General features: G+C 39.1%; 1 long non-coding RNA gene across 7 annotated transcripts in view; it reads right to left on the bottom strand.

Annotated features, from left to right (window-relative positions):
* The window catches only part of LOC144318563 (uncharacterized), a 153129-nt gene that overhangs the window by 7871 nt on the left and 124598 nt on the right, over positions 1–20660 (bottom strand). For all 7 annotated transcript variants that reach the window (XR_013384562.1, XR_013384561.1, XR_013384567.1 and 4 more), the window contains 3 exons: positions 14399–14558; positions 13145–13240; positions 4563–4618 (listed from right to left, as the gene is read on the bottom strand). This is a non-coding gene — a long non-coding RNA (uncharacterized LOC144318563). The remainder of the gene's footprint in view (positions 1–4562; positions 4619–13144; positions 13241–14398; positions 14559–20660) is intronic.

Here is a 20660-nt window from a genome sequence, read left to right as displayed (position 1 = left end):
ATTACTACAGAATTGTTCTATTTGCTTTCATGAGCAAACTCATTTAGTCCTCACAACAACCGTATTAAGTAGTTAGTACGATTATGAGCTGCCTTTTGAAACTGAGGCACTGAAGGTTTCCCTGTGAATACATGAAACTAGTAAATGTCGCGACTGGGATTTGAACCCACACAGTCTGGTTTGAGAGCCGTGTGTGTAGCTTCCACACCAGATAAATAAAGAGCCACAGAAAGAAACGAATATCAGAGAGAGAAAAATTTTTTCAAAAGATTAAAATTTCCTATCTCTGTTCTTAGGGGAAAGAGTCAAATGAGAAAAACCTATATACAAATAACTGGTAATGTTTCTTAATACTAGGCTGGGGTGGGGGATGCCTGGGTGGTTCAGTCGGTTGAGCCTCTGACTCTTGGTTTCAGCTCAGGTCATGATCTTAGGTCATGAGATCCAGCGCCACATGGGCTCCTCACTCAGCAGGGAGTCTGCTTGAGGATTCTCTCTCTCACCCTCTGCCCTTCGCCCTGCTCCTCTCTCTCTCTCTATCTCTCTCTCTCCTGCTCTCTTAAATAAATAAATCTTAAAAAAAAAAAAAAAAGACTAAGCTAGTCCAGGAAAATTTATAATGTTTCTATAGAGTGTGGTTAAGGAAGGCAAGTAGGACTCAAACTCTAAGAACTGAAAGAATGTAACATAAACATGGATTTATGGAGAAAGCTTTGACACATACCCATCTAACACTATGGGACAAGCTTCAGGGATACGAAAGAACTGTAAAATATGATTCCTGCCCTGAAAAAGAAACACTGCTGTTGCAGAAGATGTGATGGTCACACACAAAGTACTTAGATAATAGATAATAAAATCTTAAATTCTGTGGTACAGGTAAAAACTGCAATTATAGAGCACCAAATGTATGTTAAATAGTAGAGTTATTTATTCCTAAAGGGAATTTTGAAAATTAAACTGGGAATTCTTATTCTCAGATGCTTCCAGAATCATCCCCTCCACAGAAATTAAAAAATAAATAAAATCGCTACTCCTAGAAGATTCCATAAAAATTAAGTTTAAGAGACAAAGAACAAAACTGACATACATAGTTCTAGGCTGAATTTTGATTAAAACACACACACACACACACACACACACAACAAGCTTTGTTTCGTGGTATGAGTAAAATGGAATAGCAGTAGGAAAACTGCCTCAGGAAGTCAGAACACAATATAAATCAGTCAAACTTTCCATACCTTTCTAGTTGCAGGAAATCTTAAAATATCACTCCATTCTGCCTGTGTGTGCAGCAAAGGCAAAGGTTTTAAGGCATTCAAAATACTTTATAAGGTAGAGATTTTATGTTTTATCAAATTAAAGTGACAACTTACGTGTTAACCTTATCTATGAATGTCATTTTGAGGAAGGGGAGTACATTATAAAAATTATAGGAAGTCTTACCGAAATGGAATGAAAGAACTCTACAAGAAAAAGAAATTAACTCAAAGTGAATAAAAGAAAACAAGATATTTTTCTGGCTATTCAGGATGACAGGTTTTAAGCTCACTGAAATGATAATTAACTACAGAATCAGAACTACCTAGACTAGCCAGGGTGCTGCTGATGTGGAGAGGGAGGGGATTTTAGGGACCCAAGGACCAGAAGACAGACTGGAAAAACAGAGGCCTCCTTGAGAATATGCGAGATGATACAGAACTATTCTAGAACTTACTTCTTGAACTGAGAAGTTCAGAGTTATTTGGGCTTAATTATCTGGCCTCCAGATAGTTTGGAATGAATTGCCAAATTAGGCATCTCAGAGGTCAGTGCAGTTATTAGGTCCTCAACTTTATTCTCCAAATAAATTATAGCTTGTTTCAGGGGTGGTTAACGTCCATTTCTTCCTTCCCTGTATCTACTCCTTTGGATCCGAGCTGGTTTGTGACATCTTTGCCTAAGAGAAGACAGTGAAAATGATGCTGCATGACTTCCAACCCTAACTCCCAGGTCTTGAAGCCTCTACTTGAATCTCTTGGAATGCTTGCTCTTTATTTTTATTTTTATTTTTTTATAAATTTATTTTTTATTGGTGTTCAATTTGCCAACATATAGAATAACACCCAGTGCTCATCCCATCAAGTGCCCCCCCTCGGTGCCTTGCTCTTTAATTTGTCATGCCGTATGAAGCCAAAGTCAGAAATGGAGAGTGGCCACTCGGAGAGAAGAGAGAGAGAAATGCCCTCCCAGTCCCCAGCTCTTGCAGATACTCTGGCCCAGGAGCAAGACACGTGAGTTTCATAGACGCTTTCAGATGACTCCTGCCTCAGCTGACCCCGACTGAGAAGTGCCCAGCCTTGTCTGTTAACCTCCAGAGCAGTGAAACATAATAATAAGTTATTGTTTTAAGCTACTAAGTTTTGGGAAGGTTTGTTAACCCAGCAGTAAATAAGTGGGACATGCAATTAATATTTGAAGATGGATCTCACAATTTTTTAAAATATTGTATTTATTTATTCATGAGAGAAACAGAGAGAGAGGCACAGAGAGAAGCAGGCTCCATGCAGGGAGCCCGACGTGGGGTTCGATCCTGGGTCTCCAGGGTCACGCCCTGGGCTGAAGGCGGCGCTAAACCGCTGAGCCCCTCCAGCTGCCCCAATTTTTTTATTCATTCATAACAGTATAAAATTCTGCACCACCCTGTCATTCTTGAATATAACTAATTCTACGTATCTATCATATGTTTAACTGAGCGATACCTTCATACTGTTATTTCATTGGGCCCCAAAATAAGTTGTATATTTTGTTGAAATTTGTAAGGCTATAAAATGGCACAATAAAAGTGACATATACATATTCATGTATTCCATAAGTTTATATATTTTTTTTTGTTTTTTTTTAATTTTTATTTATTTATGATAGTCACAGAGAGAGAGAGAGAGAGAGAGAGAGAGAGGCAGAGACACAGGCAGAGGGAGAAGCAGGCTCCATGCACCGGGAGCCCGACGTGGGATTCGATCCCGGGTCTCCAGGATCGCGCCCTGGGCCAAAGGCAGGCGCCAAACCGCTGCGCCACCCAGGGATCCCTCCATAAGTTTATATTAATGAAAAATGGTTATATATTCTTTTTTTAAATAAATAAACTGTAATATTTAGAGCAGCTTTAGATTCACAGCAAAATTGAGCAGAAAGTACAGAGCATTCCCATATACTTTCACATATTTGCAGAACTCCCACTACCAACATCCAGGCCGTACTGGTACATTTGTTACAATGGATGAACGTACGTGGATGCATCATTATCACCCAAATCCATAGTTTACATTATGATCACTGTATGATTTATGGGTTTTGACAAATGTGTGATAATGACCTGTATCCACCATTACAGTACCATACACGGCCCTAAAAATCCTCTGGGCTTTGCCCATTCATCCCTGCCTCCCTTCTAACCCGAGGCAACCACTGATCTTTTTCCTGTCTCTGTAATTTTGCCTTTCCCAGAATGTCGGACAGTTGGGACCATATACTTAGTACGTGGTACTTTCAAATTAGCCTCTTTCACTTAAAATATGCATCTAGGTTTCTCCCATGTCTCCTCATAACTCGATTATATATTCTCATCGAAAGAATACTTTGTCATATTTTCTTATCCCTGACTCATTCTTTAAACCCTTTTACATTTAGTTTCTGTTCACATTCCTCTATGGAACCTCATGACCTTAAAGGTGACAAAAGATTTCCTAGTTCCAAAATCCAGCCTTTTCTGCAGCATTGACTATTGCTGTCCACTAACTCCTTAAATTCTTGCCTATGGTTTTGTGAGACTGTTCTTTTCCTTCTCTTCAGCCTTTCCATTCTCCTACCTTTTGAATCACCATCCTACACAGTCTTCGAGAGTAGGTACTCCCCAAAGGCTGCCCTTGGCCTTGGCTGTACTCCTCATTATCATCTCAGCATGTCTTTCTCTCACACCCACATTATCTTCCGTATCTTCAATATCTAAGAATAATCTTTGATAGTTTCTCTTGCTTCTTACATTCAGCCAGTTACCAAAACCTCTCAATCCTCCCTCCTTGTGACATCTTGAGGTTGTTCCTTCTTCTTCTTCTTTTTTTTTTTTAAGATTTTATTTATTTATTCATGAGAGACACAGAGAGAGAGGCAGAGACATGGGCAGAGAGAGAAGCAGGCTTCCCATGGGAAGTCCAAGTGGGACTTGATCCCAGGACCCCAAGGTCACGACCTGAGGCAAAGGCAGTTGCTCAACCACTGAGCCACCCAGGTGCCTGTGGTTGTTCCTTCTTTCCATTTCTTCAATCTCTTCCCTAGTTGAGGACCTCATTAACTCCTCTTTAGAATTATAGCCACAATATCTCTGCCTTAGGCCTATTTCCTTCTAGCTCATTTTATTCAGTCTTGCTAGATTAATTTTTCTGGACTGCCCTGCTGATTGATGCCTACTTTGGTGTCATTTGAAGTATAAATGTACATTTAGGATGATTGCAAAAACTGTTGTTTTTATACATAATTATGAATAACTTGTAGCTAGATAAAAAATAGTTAAATAGGGCACCTACCTGGGTGGCTCAGAGGTTGAGCGTCTGCCTTCCACTCAGGTCATGATCCCAAGGTCCTGGAATAGAGTTTTTCATTTATTTTATAAATGAAATCTTTAAAAAATAGTTAAATAAATAACATCTATCTGGTGAAAATGCATCAAATGAAATAAAAAGACATCATCTTTAGTAAACTGATTATCAGGAGAGGGTTAATTAGATGACACAAAAAAAGAATATTATATCTCTTTTGAGCCAACAAGAATTTATAAAATTATGAATGCGAGGCAGAATCATAGATATATAATAATTATAATATTTATATAACAGTACTTGTGTGCTGGCACTCTAAGGGCAATGGTGATATTAAACAAGTTACTTCAGCTTTGTATGAATCAGACATTTGGAATGAAGAACCAACTAGCAATAATTTTTAATGGACAGTATGGCATATCAAGGATGAATTCAATTGTACTTCTGCTTTACTTGCCTACTGGGAAGTTTCTGGGTCTCAGTCAACTAAAAACATAATGAGTTGGACTGAAAGATACCAATAGAATGGAAAAACAGAAAAGAAAAATATCATCTAGTTGTCATCAGCACTGAAACAAACATGATTGTCTGTTGTCAACTTGGCATCACTGCTTTCCCATTTATGATCCATGCATCTCAGAGGAAAAATAGAACTATAGTTCCCAGAATCCTCCTCCCCAGATGGTTCCAGGTCAGAGTCTGCCTGGAACAGGCACTTATGTGACATCGGAAAGGGAAAGAGCAGAAGCTATTTTTCAAGCAGGGCAGTGACAGATAGATGTGTGGGCTGACAGTAGACATGAAGTTCACAACAGCTTCTGGATGAGTTCCTACAAGTTACCTTCTTTGGTTCCATACACAATTGAGATGACTTAGTGGTAGCTGTTTGAGAATTACCTGTTTTAGTGCTGCAAGCTTATTTTTTTTCTAAAGATTTTATTTATTTAGTCCTGAGAGAGACAGAGAGAGAAGCAGAAGCACAGACAGAGGGAGAAGCAGGCTCCTCACAGGGAGCCTGATGCGGGACTTGATCCCTGGACCGGGATCATGCCGAGTTGAAGGCAGATGCTCAACCGCTGAGCCACCCAGGCATCCCAGTGCTGTTATCTTTTATAGCTGGTAGAACTTTCTGGAGGTTGAGAGAAAGAAGCTCCCGAGAAAGTTCTCAGAGCCAGCCTCCTTGGCAATGCAAACTGAGATTATTGGCACAGCTTCCCCGATCTTTAATCTCTTGACCCTTCCAATGTTTGTGGAAGCCTCTAATTTCCATATTAAAAGTCTTGATATTTCATCTAGATACAGTAGCTTTTGTGTTTTATATGAACTTTATTTAATACAATGTGGAGGTTACTATGCATTGTCAACACTGTTTTGACAGGGTCTTCAAAAATTACTATGCATTGTACTATGGTAATAGAATTGTTATCCAAAACCAACAAAACATACTACATATGAGAAATTTTTTAATTACCTTGTCATATACTTATAAAACATGTTTAAACAAAATGGAATAGGAGCTATAATGCTTAAAAAGGGTGATTGAACATAAGAAAGCTTTAAAAACTTTCCATATAAAAATTTTAACATAGCAGGCCTTACAGAATTGGCCTGCTTTCAGAGAAAGTAAATCCTCTGCTGGAATCTCCTAAATAAATAACTGAACTTATATGCCTCAAAACCATAAATGTTTCTTAGGTAATATATACTAAATATTCTCCTATTATTCTACTGTAAGTGTAACCTCTTTAACCTTCTTGATTATATTGTAAAAGACTTTCTGGACATACTCTAACAATCCATATTCATACTTGCATTGTTCAAGAATGCACATTTTACTATATCGTCGCCTTCATTATGATATTTTTTCCACTTTTTAGCTAGTAAGATTTCAAAAGCATTTTAAAGAAATTTGTTTCTTTTGGCCTTTGATTTATCTGGCATTTATAATATTAGTCTTATCTAGGTAAGAAAACACAAATCTAAAAACCAGGAAACATGATATTATTTTTGGTTCTCTTGTGGATTTTTCAATCTGGCCAAATATTTGTGTTTTCAGTTAAAAAAGGAAATTTTAAAAAAAAAGGATTGTTTGCCCTGACTCTTTCTTTTTTTTTTTTTTCCTCTATGCCCAATGTGGGGCTCAAACTCACAACCCTGAGATCAACAGTCACATGCTCTACCAACTAGGTGCCCAGCACTCTCACTCTTCTTTCTCAAAGTAGCAACATTTGAAAAATAAAAACAGAGGAAAGTCAATACATTTAAATATGTTAGGTTGAAAGCAAATATTCATTGTCTTATTTATATTTGTTGGGTCACACTAAGTACTGGGCAGTACAAGGACCTGAGGTTGACTCGAGGCCTCACCCTCTGGTAGGCACACAGACCAGCAAGCAGGCAACAATGCAGGCCCATTGGTCTTTGTCCAAAGACTGTCCACAGGTGTTTCAGAAGCAACACTCTTTGTGGAGTTTTAGAAGGGTAAAAATAGAGTCCTGCATCTGCTCTGTGAAGAGCCTGCTTCTCCCTTGGTCTATGTCTCTGTCTCTCTCTCTCTCTGTGTGTGTTTTTCATGAATATATAAAAAAAGAAGGATAAAAAATATATATATAACATTCAATATGTAACATCCCTGATAGAGCCTACGGCAGCCTCCCATACACAAATACAACAACATTTCTGCAGTAAAATACAACATTATAAATAGTTTCACGTCAGTTCAGGTCAGATTTTGCTGCCAAATAAGACTTGGCACCAATCAGAAAATAAACTTTTGCTTTTCAGAACTGCAGATAAAGAACTGTAGACCTGCATTGTATGTTCTAGGCTAGAGGTAAGAACAGAGTACAATGGGAATGTATAGGTTTGGTACCCAATCCAGGCTGGCTGAGGGCTCATGCATTGGTGGAGAGAATATATAAATTAGTTCATAAGTACCAATGAAATAAAAAGGTCTTATTGTGTTATTGCTCCAGAGAGTTGGGAGAAAAGTTGAAGAGGAGATTGTTGCCTAATAACGAACTTTGAAAGACAGCTTTTGGGTTTTCTTACTTTATTGTTGTGTTACAAACTGTCAGATACTTCCCATTGTTGTGTTACAAAGTTAACAATGAAAACATTATTGTCCGGTCAATTCAATTCTCCTACTAACAGAATGAAAAATATTGCAAACAACACATTAAATGGCAACATCTTCATTTAAACAACTATTTCTCGCATGTCTAGGTTATAGTTCAAGGTTTTTATATTCTCTTAGTATTCAGTGGGTCTCTCTGGCCTAGCCAGGCTCCCTCCTACCCCATCATACAGCTGATTATCTGACTTTCATGCCTGAAAACTTTAATAAGAGCTCCTTGTTGAAGAAAAAAAAATTCTCTCTCATGTATATACACACTATCTAAATCAGCAATTTACACACAATCTGGGGAAGAGCACAAGTACTAGGAAGCTTTATTGGGATTGCAAACTGGAGGGTAAAAGGGTAGGAGGCAGGACAAGGGCCCATGCTCAGGAGACACATACAGAGCAACATGATCCAGGCCAATGAAGAGTTTATTTTGGACATGCCCCTTAGAGCTGAAGTGTATGGAAAAAAGGTCCAGAACTAGAATCCTCTTAACATGAACTTAGAATATCTCAATGTATGAAATATTTGTGTGTGAAGAGTCATTTCTTTTTTATTGTTGTTGTTTCTTCTTTTTTCTCTTATTTATTTGTCAGAGAGACAGAAAGAGAGCACAAGCAGGGGGAGCAGCAGGCAGAGGGTAGAAGCAGCCTCCTAGCTAAGCAAGGAGTCAGACTGGGCTCTATCCCAGGACCCTGGGATCATGACCTGAGCTGAAGGCAGATGCTTAACCGACTGAGTCACCCAGGTATCCCTGGAGAGTCATTTCTGAAGTTTGTTTTCTATAGTATTTTTAACATTCCTTTTTTTCCAATCTTACTTGCACAAATTATTTGTGATATTTTTCAAGGTGGGCTTCACTATACGATGCAAATGCTGGACCTGATCAAGATGTACTTTTAAAATATTTAAAAGCTCTAGAAAATCCCTTGGTTTGTACACTGCAATGTATTTACAAATACAAAATTCTAAACACTAGCTATTCATTTTTCCTAATTGGGACAAAGGTAAGGCACAGAATATTAAAACCTCAAAGATTGCCATTTGATTTATGACTATGCAAACTAGAGAAGCTTGGCTAAACATAAAAATGCAAAGTCTGTTTCATTTCTTGTTCCTTACCTTGAACTTGAATCTGCAAGCAAGGACAGAAAGAAGGCATATAATGCTCCCTCTCCCATCAAACACAAACACAAAACAAAATTTTGGGATGCATCCCTCATCCCAAAATCAAACACAAAAAGATGGTGGACCCTAATTCTGTTAGAGTCTCATTACTGCCTCCCATGTCTTAGGTAAGATGTTCACCTAACTGGGAATTTATTTCAGTGATAATTAAAAAAAAATATCTGTTCTAAATGGAACCTAATTTTCCTAAGGTAAGGTTGATATCAACTCTTGAGAGTGAGTGGTGTGTAAAGAGAAATTACATTCCTTCTTCCTGCAAACATGGGACCCCACTCCCTGAAATAACCTTGTTTTTGAAGACTGGAATTGATCCTGCAAGATAGGTTGTAAAGATTAAGAAAATAAGAGTCAGAGGCAGAACTATATGGGGGATCCAATTTATAGGAAGCCCAGTCAAAACCAGAATTTGGATTTCTGACTCCTTGCACCATGTGCTTTCACACCATATATGGCAGGAAATGCATTTTCTCAAAAGCGTTCATGCATTCCCTCAAACAAATATTTATTAAGTAGTGATTTAGTCTCTATATAGCAGTACTTGCCGAATGTCAGGCACTGCATGGGGATACGGCAGTGTACAAGTCATACAACAATTTCCGACATTATGGACTACATTTATGTGGAGAAGAGAGAAATGAAATAAAGATAAATAATAAAGTGCATAATATACCAGATGGTGGAAGTACTATGAAGAAGACTAAACAAAAAGGGACCAAAGGTACACAGCAAAGGGAGACTGTAAATTTAAATAGTTCGGTCAGAATAACCACGCCAACGAAGTCCACTTGAACAGAGATTTGAAGGAGAAGAGAGGCTATAAGTGGATGGATAGCTATGGGAGAGCATTCTGGGGAGGGAAACAAAGGCAAAACCCCTGATGTGGGGGGGTGTCTAGCATGTTGGAAGACAAGCAAGGAGGGTGGTGTGGCTGGAGCAGAGCGGACAATGCAGAGGGTACAGGAGGTTATGCTGGGTCATGCCAGGCCAGCCTGGGTTTTACTCCATGTGAGGCTGAAAGTCATTGAAGAGTTTTGAGAAGAGTGACAGGACATGGATAACATTATAGTCTTGTGTTGGCTACTTTTTGAGAAACGTCTAGAGGTGCAACTGTAGAAGGAAGACTGGTTAGGAGTTTCCAACAATAATCAAGGGGAAATGTCAGGGAGGCCGAAGACACAGAGGAGATGGTCTTGATAAGCTGTTAATTCTGGAGAGATGTCAAAAGTGGGGTCAATAGGATTTCTTGATGGTTTGCATATGGGTGTGAGAAAGGGGGAGAGGAGTCAAGGATGACTGCAAAGCTTTTAGGTGAGCAACTAAATCATGAAGTTGTCATTTACTGAAGTGGGGAAGGCAGTGAGAGCAACAGATCTGTGAAAAGACCAGGGAGTTCGGTTTTATATATTTATTTGTTAAGATTTTGTTTATTTGACAGAGAGAGAGCACGAGTAGGCAGGAGGGCAGGCAGAGAGGGAAGGAGAAGTAGGCTCCCCACTGAGCAGAGACACCCCCCTCACCATCTCCCACAACACAGAGCTCGATCCCAGGACCCTGGGTTCATGACCTGAACCCAAGGCAGATGCTTAACCAACTGATCCACCCAGGCACCCAAGGGAGTTTGATTTTAGACATGCCAAGTTCAAGATGGCATTTAAGATCGCCAGGTACAGGTCAAGCAGGCAATTGAATATACAAGTCTGGTGTTCGGGTGGGAGGTCTGGACCAGATATATTTGGGAGGTCAGCAGCCTATGCATGATATTCCAGTTCCAAGACTGAATGAGGTCATCAGAAGAGTGATACTGGATGGAGAAGGGGCCGGGGAACTGAGCCCTGAGCAGAGCAGTCAGTGGAATGCAAGGCGAACTCTTTCAAATGCTGCTGATGGCTCAGCTCCAGGAGGACTGGAAACTCGTCCCTGAGTGTCACAGTGTGAATGTCATCGGTGAGCAGCCAAGTGCAGGGCAGTGAACAGTGGTTAGCTGGAGTAAAGTGGGTTACAGGGCAGGGGCAAGGGGAGGAGTGGGAGATAGCAAGTGGTCAGCTTCTATGGACTTGCCATATTTTTTTTTCCATATTTTTATGTGATTGTTAACTATAAAAAAAATTTTAGTAACTATAACAGGAATCATTACTGAATGCCGGGGCTATAATAGAATATAAAGCCCATGCACTTTATACATTAAAAAAAAAAAAAAAAGAATTATTCTTCCAGTGAAATGTAGTTCACAGATGAGAAAAGTGATGGTTAAAAAATTAAGTCAACTTTCCCAAGGTCCCATGTGTGGTAAGGGGCACAACTAAAATTTGAATTTAGGTCTCTTTGACTCCAAGCCTTCACCCTTAACCACTGTGCAACATGGCCTTGTCCTATTACATAGTCACATTCTGTAGGCAATTAAGTATTAAATAGCTGCATAAGGATGATTCTTTCCTGAGGTTAAAAACTAGTTTGGAAATGTTAAAAAACAAAATTCAACCAAATAGATTTTAAAGATCTTATTGGTTTTGTTCAACAATTCATGAATGAGGTGGCATATCATCTAGCAAATAAAAAGGAGCTCTGAGGAGCGCCTGGGTGATTCAGTCCGTTAAGCATTTGCCTTTGTCTCCAGCCATGATCTCAGGGTCCTGGGATGGAGCCCCATGTCTGGCTCCCTGCTCAGCAGCTCAGCATGGAGTCTGCTTGTCCTTCTCCCTCTGTCCCCATCTCCCCACTCACTTTCTGTCTGTCTCTCTGTCTCAAATAAATAAATACAAATCTTAAATTAAAAAAAAAAAAAAGGAGCTCTGATAGGGTGCCTGGGTGGTTCAGTTAGTTGAGTAACTGACTCTTGGTTTGGGCTCAGGTCCTGATATCAGGTTGGCACAACCATGCCCCTCATGCAAAGTCTGCTTAAGAGTCTCTTGCTTCACCCCCCATACTCTCTCTGTGTCTCTCAAATAAACAAATAAATCCTTTTTAAAAAGATTTTATTTATTTATTCATGAGAGACACACAGAGAGGGGCAGACACAGAAGCAGGCTCCCTGCAGGGAGCCTGTTGTCAGGCAGCTCACAGCAGGTCACCATCTATGTAGCCTGTTTCAATACAAAATGGCCAGATGAACCAATTTCAGCAATACTGCTAAATCAAATAACTATGAGTATTAATGAAAAAGGAGGACTGAGGTCTATCTATAAACCTAGTAAAGCAAATACAGGGAATGAGAATAGCTTTTTTCCTTATCTGGTCATCTATACGCATGAAAAGGAGTGATACCCCTCTGCAAAGAAGGGTTTGGGGAAAAACAATTTTTTTTTAAAGATTGTATTTATTTATTCATGAGAGACACAGAGTGAGGCAGAGACATGGGCAGAGGGAGAAGCAGGTTCCCTGCCCAATGCAGGACTCAATCCCAGGACCGCGGGATGGTGACCTGAGCCAAAGGCAGATGCTCAACCACTGAGCTACCTAGGCATCCCAGGGAAGGACAAATTTCATCATCCCTATAGTCCCACTCTGTTTTCACACCCTCCATTTAATTTTGATTAGTATTTTAATTTACCCTTAGAGTCACCTATTGAACACTCTGGCTTGGGCCCAGTGGGATAAGACAAAAGTAACTTCAAACAGAATTGTGATGGATCACCACATGGCTCTCAAAATAAACACCTGAGTGTCCTGAAGGTCTCTGTTCTGATAGCCTGACCTTTATAATTCTGTTATAGCTTGGTCCAATACTTAAGGAAGAAAGTATTAACGTATCACATAGAACTTCATTAGAAACTACTGAAGAATACAGCGTCATATCTTCTTTGTGTGGTACAAGGGAACAAAAACTTTGCAGTTCAATATAATAATCACATATTAAGAGAAGAAAACTAGAAGAGCTAAGTAATAAGTAGTAATAAATAACAAAGTGATCTTACAAATTAGGTCACGTATGCAAAATCACTTTGGGAGTTTTAAAGAGTTTACAGACATGAGCTAGTGTCACCACGTAAGCAAAATCAAGGGACATCCTGGCTAACGCACAGAATCTATTAACCAGGCATTTACTTTTAGTATTATGGAAATAGACTTAACAGTGAAAATATTTGCACTTGATAAGCACTTGTTCTTTTAAAAAAGCTGTATATGTACAAGGAAAGAAATTAAAATATTACAATATCACAAACTATGCAAAGTATCTCTGACTGCTAGACCCTCAATTCTTTTTCTCAAAGGCAACCACAGTTTCTAGTTTCTCATGTATATAGATATTCATATTCCTTACCTGTATCTCTGGAATAAAAAGAATTGGTTGTCACCTGACAGTTTTCCTTCACTCTTTCACATTTGGTGGATTTTGGTATTGTAATCACATCCTCTTCTGAAAAATAAGTAGCATTAATTTTTTTCCTCTGAAAATATTCAGGCAAACCACAAACATGTAAACATTTAAGTTGCAATTTTATTTTATTTTTTAAAAGATTTTATTTATTTATTCATGAGAGACAGAGAGAGAGAGAGAGAGAGAGAGAGAGAGAGAGAGAGGCAGAGACACAGGCCAAGGGAGAAGCAGGCTCCATGCAGGGAGGTGGATGTGGGACTCGATTCTGGATCCCAGGATCCAAGCCCTGGGCAGAAGGCAGATGCTCGACCGCTGAGCCACTCAGGTGTCTCTAAGTTGCAATTTTAACTTCAAAAATTCACTGTACAATTTACTGAAGCAATCTGCCTGACACCGTTAGAAATCAGAACTTTAAGATAGGTGCTTGCCCAGATGAAATCCATAAATATTTGCTGCTCAGGGTTCCTGCACTCACTGCATTCAGTAAAAAATCAGAACATGGTGAGAAAGTAGTGCTGGTTAATTTAACACTGGGCTTTGGAGGGAGCCTGCTTTTCTGTACACACCCCATAGAAGTTGTTAGGTGACTTTCCTTTGATTCCTGAGTCTTTCTTCTTTCTGTATTCCTTAAATATTTTATGAATCTAGGGAGCATTTCTTTTTTTAAATATTTTATTTATTTATTCATGAGAGACACACTGAGAGAGAGGCAGAGACATAGGCAGGGGGAGAAACAGCCTTCCTGCAGGGAGCCCACTGTGGGACTCGATCCTGGAATCAGGCTCTGAGTCGAAGGCAGATGCTCAACCACTGAGCCATCAGGCGTCCCTAGGGAACATTTCAATACAAAATCTTTTTTTTTTTTTTCAATACAAAATCTAAATACATAAGCTAGAGGAGGGGAAGAAAAAAAATTTTAATTTTATTTTATTAAATTCAATTTAATTAACATATAGTATATTGTTCGTTTCAGAGATAAGAGTTTAGTGATTCATCAGTTGCATACAACACCCAGTGCTCATTACATCACTTGCCCTCCTTAATGTCAGTCCCCCATCCCCCACCCACTTCCCCTCAAAAAATTAAATTCTTACATCCTTTGGATATGGAGCTTTGACTTGAGGCACAGAAACGCACTGCTTGTGTTTACCATCTCATTTCTTCACTGGGTTCTATGAATGTGCTTCCCCAACTTACCCGGATGCTCCAGCATCTACAGATCTGGCCAGGAGCTTTTTCATACTTCTTTGCCAGCTGGAGAACTTGGATGACTCAGAACCTTCCCTCTGGCTGATGGTCAGTAGACTCTCAAAACGTGTTTATTTTTTTTTAACAATAATCTGGTAGCTTTTGAGGTCTTTGGGAAAAAATGAAATGCAACCTGTTAGAGACTGGGGGAGTTGGGGGAGGAATCTGAAAAATAAAGATTTGCCGTATTTAGTTATTGGTTTTATAATTTAATGTGAGAAAGGACAAAACGCAACTGTTGTGAATAGTTAAAATAACAGATTGCATTTACACATAGCTGAGGTATGTCAGGAAAGTGTGCACAGAGCCCTCTGACATAGGACTTCCTCTTACTCCATCGTCCCTACTACCCCCCTTCCTAAAATAAGAAGCCCATTGACCTCATTTGTTTCTCAAATCGCTATTTTTTTAAAAGATGAAACTTTCTCACTGAAATCTTCTTGCTATAGCTACATAATGAAAACACAACCATCAAGGTACAAAAAAAGTTCTCAAAATATTCATACAGGCTGTTTGGACCAGGCAGATAAAACAATAGCCAATTGAATTTTTCCTTTTTCACCTAATTGTTTTTGGTCGTGGAAAGACACAGGCAAAGCTTGGCTGAACACCAATCATTCATTTTCTACAGTTACTCTCAAGATTTCACGCTGCAGAGTGTGCTGGAAAAAAGAAGTTCAAACTGACATTAGAGTTAATGCTACTAAGTGACAGCATTTTAACTCGAAAAGAGGATTTCTGGGATTCTATAAAACTGAAGAAAAAGAAGAATTGCAAAATGGGATGAAATGGAGCTTGTTGGGTACATAGGAGCTTGTTAGGTACATAGGGTATAGGATGAAAAAAGATCACAGACTCAAACAAACATAAAACAGTATGACGTTACTTAAATTAAAAGAAAGAAAAGACACAATCATACCTGAATTAAGACCTCTGCTTCTTGATGCTTATATATCCAATCCTGTCCTTAAATACACTGTGGAACTAAAAAACTGGCTGGCTTCTACTTTGCTCTCAACTGACAACAGTGTACAGAGTAGGGGAGAAAAGATCGTAATTACTATTTCCTTTCTTTTCTAGAGTATAGCTAGTTGTTTTTTACTTCTCAGGAGAAAAAATTACCATATTTGTGAGGGCTTTTTCCCCTTCACCTTATCCCGAGACCCAGTTTAAGCTTTAATCCTCAACCCTTGAAAGAGTACAGCATTTCAGTTCCTTTCAAAGCACCACATTGGTGCTGATGAGAATGCGACCAAATTTTTTAACAAAGAGATTAATTATGCTAAGAAATGTCCACTATAAGTACTGTAAGAACACTGAACCAACCAGCGAGTGTCTACTGAAGCTGCCTACTGCTATTTATAGGAAACGGCACAAAGCACAGTCCTGGAAGAAGGAAATAGAATATGTGCCATAGACTTTGAGGATGGAGAAAAAATTCAGTGTAAAATAATTAAGGACCCTTCAAAGAAAATAGAGATCAAGACATTCAAATATACATTTACTTCACACACACACACACACACACACTGAGCAAATAAAAAAAAATCCTTGAAACCAAATACAAAAACAATGTGAAACCCTATTGTGGCAATTGTAGGGCTCTATTCTTCTACAAGACAGCTTATACACTCTGCCCAGGACAGTGAAGACATTGTTTCAAAGATCTAGTCACTAAATACCTTTTAAAAAAATATCTGAAAATAATTACATCAGCATATGGACTCTGGAAAATTTCTTCTACCGTAATAAGTTCAGATGGACATTTCCTGTTTCACGTTTCTAGTACACGTTGTCTTTTAGACAATAACAGTGTGAAACAATAGTTTGGCATGAGTTCAATGCATACTAAGAAATGCCCTGGCCCTTGAAGGCTGGGATGAGTCAGCCTCAAATGGCAACAAGAATAAGATTCAAGAAGCCGACACACCTCTGCCCTCAATTGTTCATGTTTCTTGACCAATAAAGAGCTCTTAGGTTTAACATTTACATTTTGCACAGATAGTATTTAGGTTTGTGTCTGCATAACCTGGCTTTTAAAAAAATTGTAAGGCAAAACTGCAATCCTGTAAAAGCATGTGTTGGCAATTCCTCTTACGTTGTTAACTGGCACTGGCCTTCACTTCCACTGCTCAACCTCCTGCTCAGGTGAAAATGAGCTTTCCTGCCTCTCATCAAACTTTGCAGACCTCTGGTAATCCTTACCCTCTCGAGGGGTGTTACTACTACTTTGAAAACCATGGGCCCAGTACTGGGCCCCTCTTAAACTTGGGTAGTGGACACATCCATCTTCTCTGACGCCAGACTGGGACCTCCAGCACGTGTTGGCATCAAAGCAACCCAGGCCAACTTAACAGGACTTGGGTCAGTCGTTTCCAGCAACATCTCTCATCTCTCATCTCCTGCCACTCAGCTAAGAAAGTTAGATGAAGAGAGCATTCTGAAATCAGGCAGCGCCTGCGGAGGACCCGACGGTGGGACCAGCAGTAGCAGGGGCAGAATGAAAGATGAGAAGTTGAAAAGTGTAAGGAACGACAATGGGGAGAAAGAGTAGGCAATGGAGGGTTGCCCTTCAACCAGTGCCAGAGAATTGCTAGGATAAGAGAACCGGAAGTCATCCTTGACCAACTCTTCTCTTTCACTTTCTAATTATACCCAGTCATCAAGCTCTCCTCATTTCTTACTCCAAAGGATAAAAAGAACTGCTGTTTTCTTCCCCCCAAATAATAAAGTTTTATTTACTTAACAGTTATAATTGATACGAGTCTATTTTCAAATTTCAGAACAATATAGAAAGACACAGAAAAAAAAAAGTAAAAATCATCTGGAAATTGACCATCTAGAAATAGGCACTGTTTTAATATTTTGTTGAAAAGGCTTACAGATACCTCTGTATGTACACATGCACATTCCTGCACATATGTGTAGACAATTTTACAGAAAGTGAGGCATATTACACAAGGAGTCTGACAATCTTTTGTTTTCACTTACTAGTGGGTCATGAGTATCTATTTCAATTAAAATAGATACACACAATAATGTAGTAATTGCATAATATTCCATTGAGGGGATATGTCAGAATTTATTTGACAAATTTCCCATTGAAGGAAATTATTATTTTTTTCATTTTTGACTGTTATTGACAGCACTAATGTTAATACCTTGTACACACATTGTGTGCTATTATGAGACCTTCTATATTAATTTGATAATAAAAATAGCTCTCATCTTTTCATGTCTATTTTTAAAACTTTTTTAAAAAATTGTATTAATTCATGAGAGACACATAGAGAAAAGCAGAGACATAGACAGAGGGAGAAGCAGGCTCCTCTTGGGGTGCCCTATGTGGAACTTGATCCCAGGACCCCTGGATCACAAGCTGAGCCAAAGGCAGATGCGCAACCACTGAGTCACCCAGGCGTCCCTCATTCCTATTTTTTGGTCGTTAGTAAGGCTTTAACATTTTGCAGACCATTTATATTCTTTGACAAATTGCTGTGTCCATTTTTCTATTAGAATGCTTTCTCCTATTGAGTCATAGGAGACTCAATTTGTATATTAGGCTCATTTGTATATTAGGAAATCAACCTTTTCATCATTCATAAGTGTGTCGCCCATTTTTTTTTTCCTGTTTGTACTTCACCTTTCAAACTTAATGTTAGGATGTTTTTGCTGAAGCATTTAATTTTTATGTAGTCAGATATATCAGTGATTTAGTTTTGGTTTAGCCCTCCCGATTTAATCTCTTAACATCCCTACCAGCACTGATCAGATCCTTTGTCTTCTTTCTCTCAGATAACTATAAGAATCTGAATTGGCTTCTCTGCTCTTTGCCTCCTGGAATCTACACTCCACAAAACTGTCAGAGTGGTCTTTTTCAATGAAAATCTGGCCGGTTCACTCTTCTGCCTAAGACTGTTCAGTGGTGTGTGTCTCAAACTGGCTATTCATACAGCTGTTCCAGGAGTTGATCATATGTCAAGTAACCATGGCAAATATTCCTGGAGCATTATTTGTGAGGATTTTTGAAGAAAGCACAATATTTTTTATTTTAAGAAATAGACAAACATATAATGGAGCAGAACTCAAAAATTCAAATGAATTTTTAAAATAAACCAGAAGGTTTCAAAGGAACATTAGAATTTAAGTGGCAATGGTTCAAAGGCAATTGGTACAGAGGAGAAAGCTTCACCTCCTTCACATTGGCAGCAGGGAGTGCCTCACATTTGCCAAAATCTATTGCTTTTTCCTTCCCATCACATAAATTTCCTGCCTCCCTTGAAGTCAGATGGGACTATGTGATTGAATCCTGACCAATAGAATGTAGGAGAAATTAGGGTGATCATACGACTTATTGTCTAAATCAGGACACTGCTAAGAGTGAAAGAGGACATTATTAATTGTTGTCCTGGGAATTCAGGCATTAAGGTGGGTGTATGACCACTGCAGGGAGGCGTGAAGTGTGCCACCGCAGTATGGGTCCAGGCCTAACTCCCCCATCTCATCTCCAATCTGCTGGCAGATGCACAAGGTGCTAGCAGAAGACTCAATGCCTGGCTAGAAGCAAGGGATGGAAGGCTCAAGTTAACTGTTCCCGGGAGTGAGAACTCTACTTCCAGCATTTCAGATCCTTGTTGGTGATGGCAGTTCTTTATCCTACTAGTATAGGAGCCCTGGGGCACAGGGCTTCCTGTGGTGTGGCCTCTCCCTAGCCCTCCGGCTTTACTTTTCATCTCTCTCTAGCTGGAATGTAAGCTCTAGCAAACTGAATGGCACTCCCTCATGCACTTTTAAGTACCTGTTTAGGTGTCCATTTCTCCCACTAGTCAGAGAACTCCTTGACGGCATCATCATCATCATAGATTTCATGAATGTCTGTTGAATGAGGAAATATTTAGCCACATAGGAAGTAAATCTTCCAACAGTGACTATTTCATGTCCAGAAACAAAACTCTATATGTCACATGGAAGATCCTAAATCTGCAAAGACATGTTCAAACTCAAGATTTTGGAAAAAATGAACTACACATTTTTTACCCCTCAAATATGAATGCAGAAATATTCCACCTCTTAGCCCTTCACTATTCCTTTGTCTTCACCTTTTCCTCATCCCATACAAAACACACACACGCACACACACATGCACAAGCACACACACATGCACACACTTGCTTACTTCATAGGGGGATATTTGACTTAATTAACACTAGTAGAATAAGTTTGAAGGGAAAGAAAGAATTAAGATTTTAAGTTCAGATCCCAATGCTGGCCAATAATCCCTACATGAGGTGCTTTCGCTCAGCAGGGGGATTTACCATTCCTGCTTCCCAAGATGATTAAAGAGTTGATGTATAATTGACAATGATGTACACTAGAGCATGTTATCAACTCAAGAAAGGGGCTTTGCCTGCATGATTTAATTAACATTAATGGTAGTTAAGCTGCACACACAGAGCATAATGTTCTCTTTGCTCTAAGAAAAAGGAAGGGCTTTCACTACCCAGATTAGGAAATATTGATTAATTCATATATACTCAAACATCCATCTAAAAATGGAATCACTCAAGCTGTCAGTCCTTCCCCTTCACCCACATACAAAGACATAATGGCAGTCCTGAGAAGAACAAGGATGATGAGCAAGTGGAAATGAGGAAGGAGGGTAAGAGCAAAGAAAGGGAAACACAGCAAATGAAGCTACATCCACGGGAAGACACCCAACACCCACACACAATCACACACACACACACACACACACAACATCCACTCTACTAATTAATGCAGCTTTGCTTTCACGCCAAATATTAGGGAAACATTAATTAGAGAGAAATCTCATTAATCCATTTCCCAGTTCATTAATTATGCATCAATGCCAAGTTTTTGTCGGCCTGACATAAGATAATCCTATTCCAATAAAGATCTCATGCTGCATATTACACAATAGCTATGGGGCTTTCCTGACTCTTTGGGATGGTATTCAGGATCTACTCAATTCATATATTGTATATATTTGTGTCTCCTAATAAGTATTCTGTGATTAAGAGATGTCTATCCTTTAAGCTGACTGTGACTACTTCTCAGCTAATACTTCATCCATCTTTGTCACAGGCACATTAGGAATTCTGTTCAGCTAGAAAAACAGCGACACAACATCATGAATGTACTTAATGCCACTGAGTGTACATTTAAAATGGTTAAAATGATCAAGTTAGTG

This window comes from Canis aureus, chromosome 8, assembly GCF_053574225.1.
Source record: "Canis aureus isolate CA01 chromosome 8, VMU_Caureus_v.1.0, whole genome shotgun sequence".
Classification (NCBI taxonomy): Eukaryota; Metazoa; Chordata; class Mammalia; order Carnivora; family Canidae; genus Canis; species Canis aureus.
This window is presented reverse-complemented; position numbering and strand designations above follow the sequence as displayed.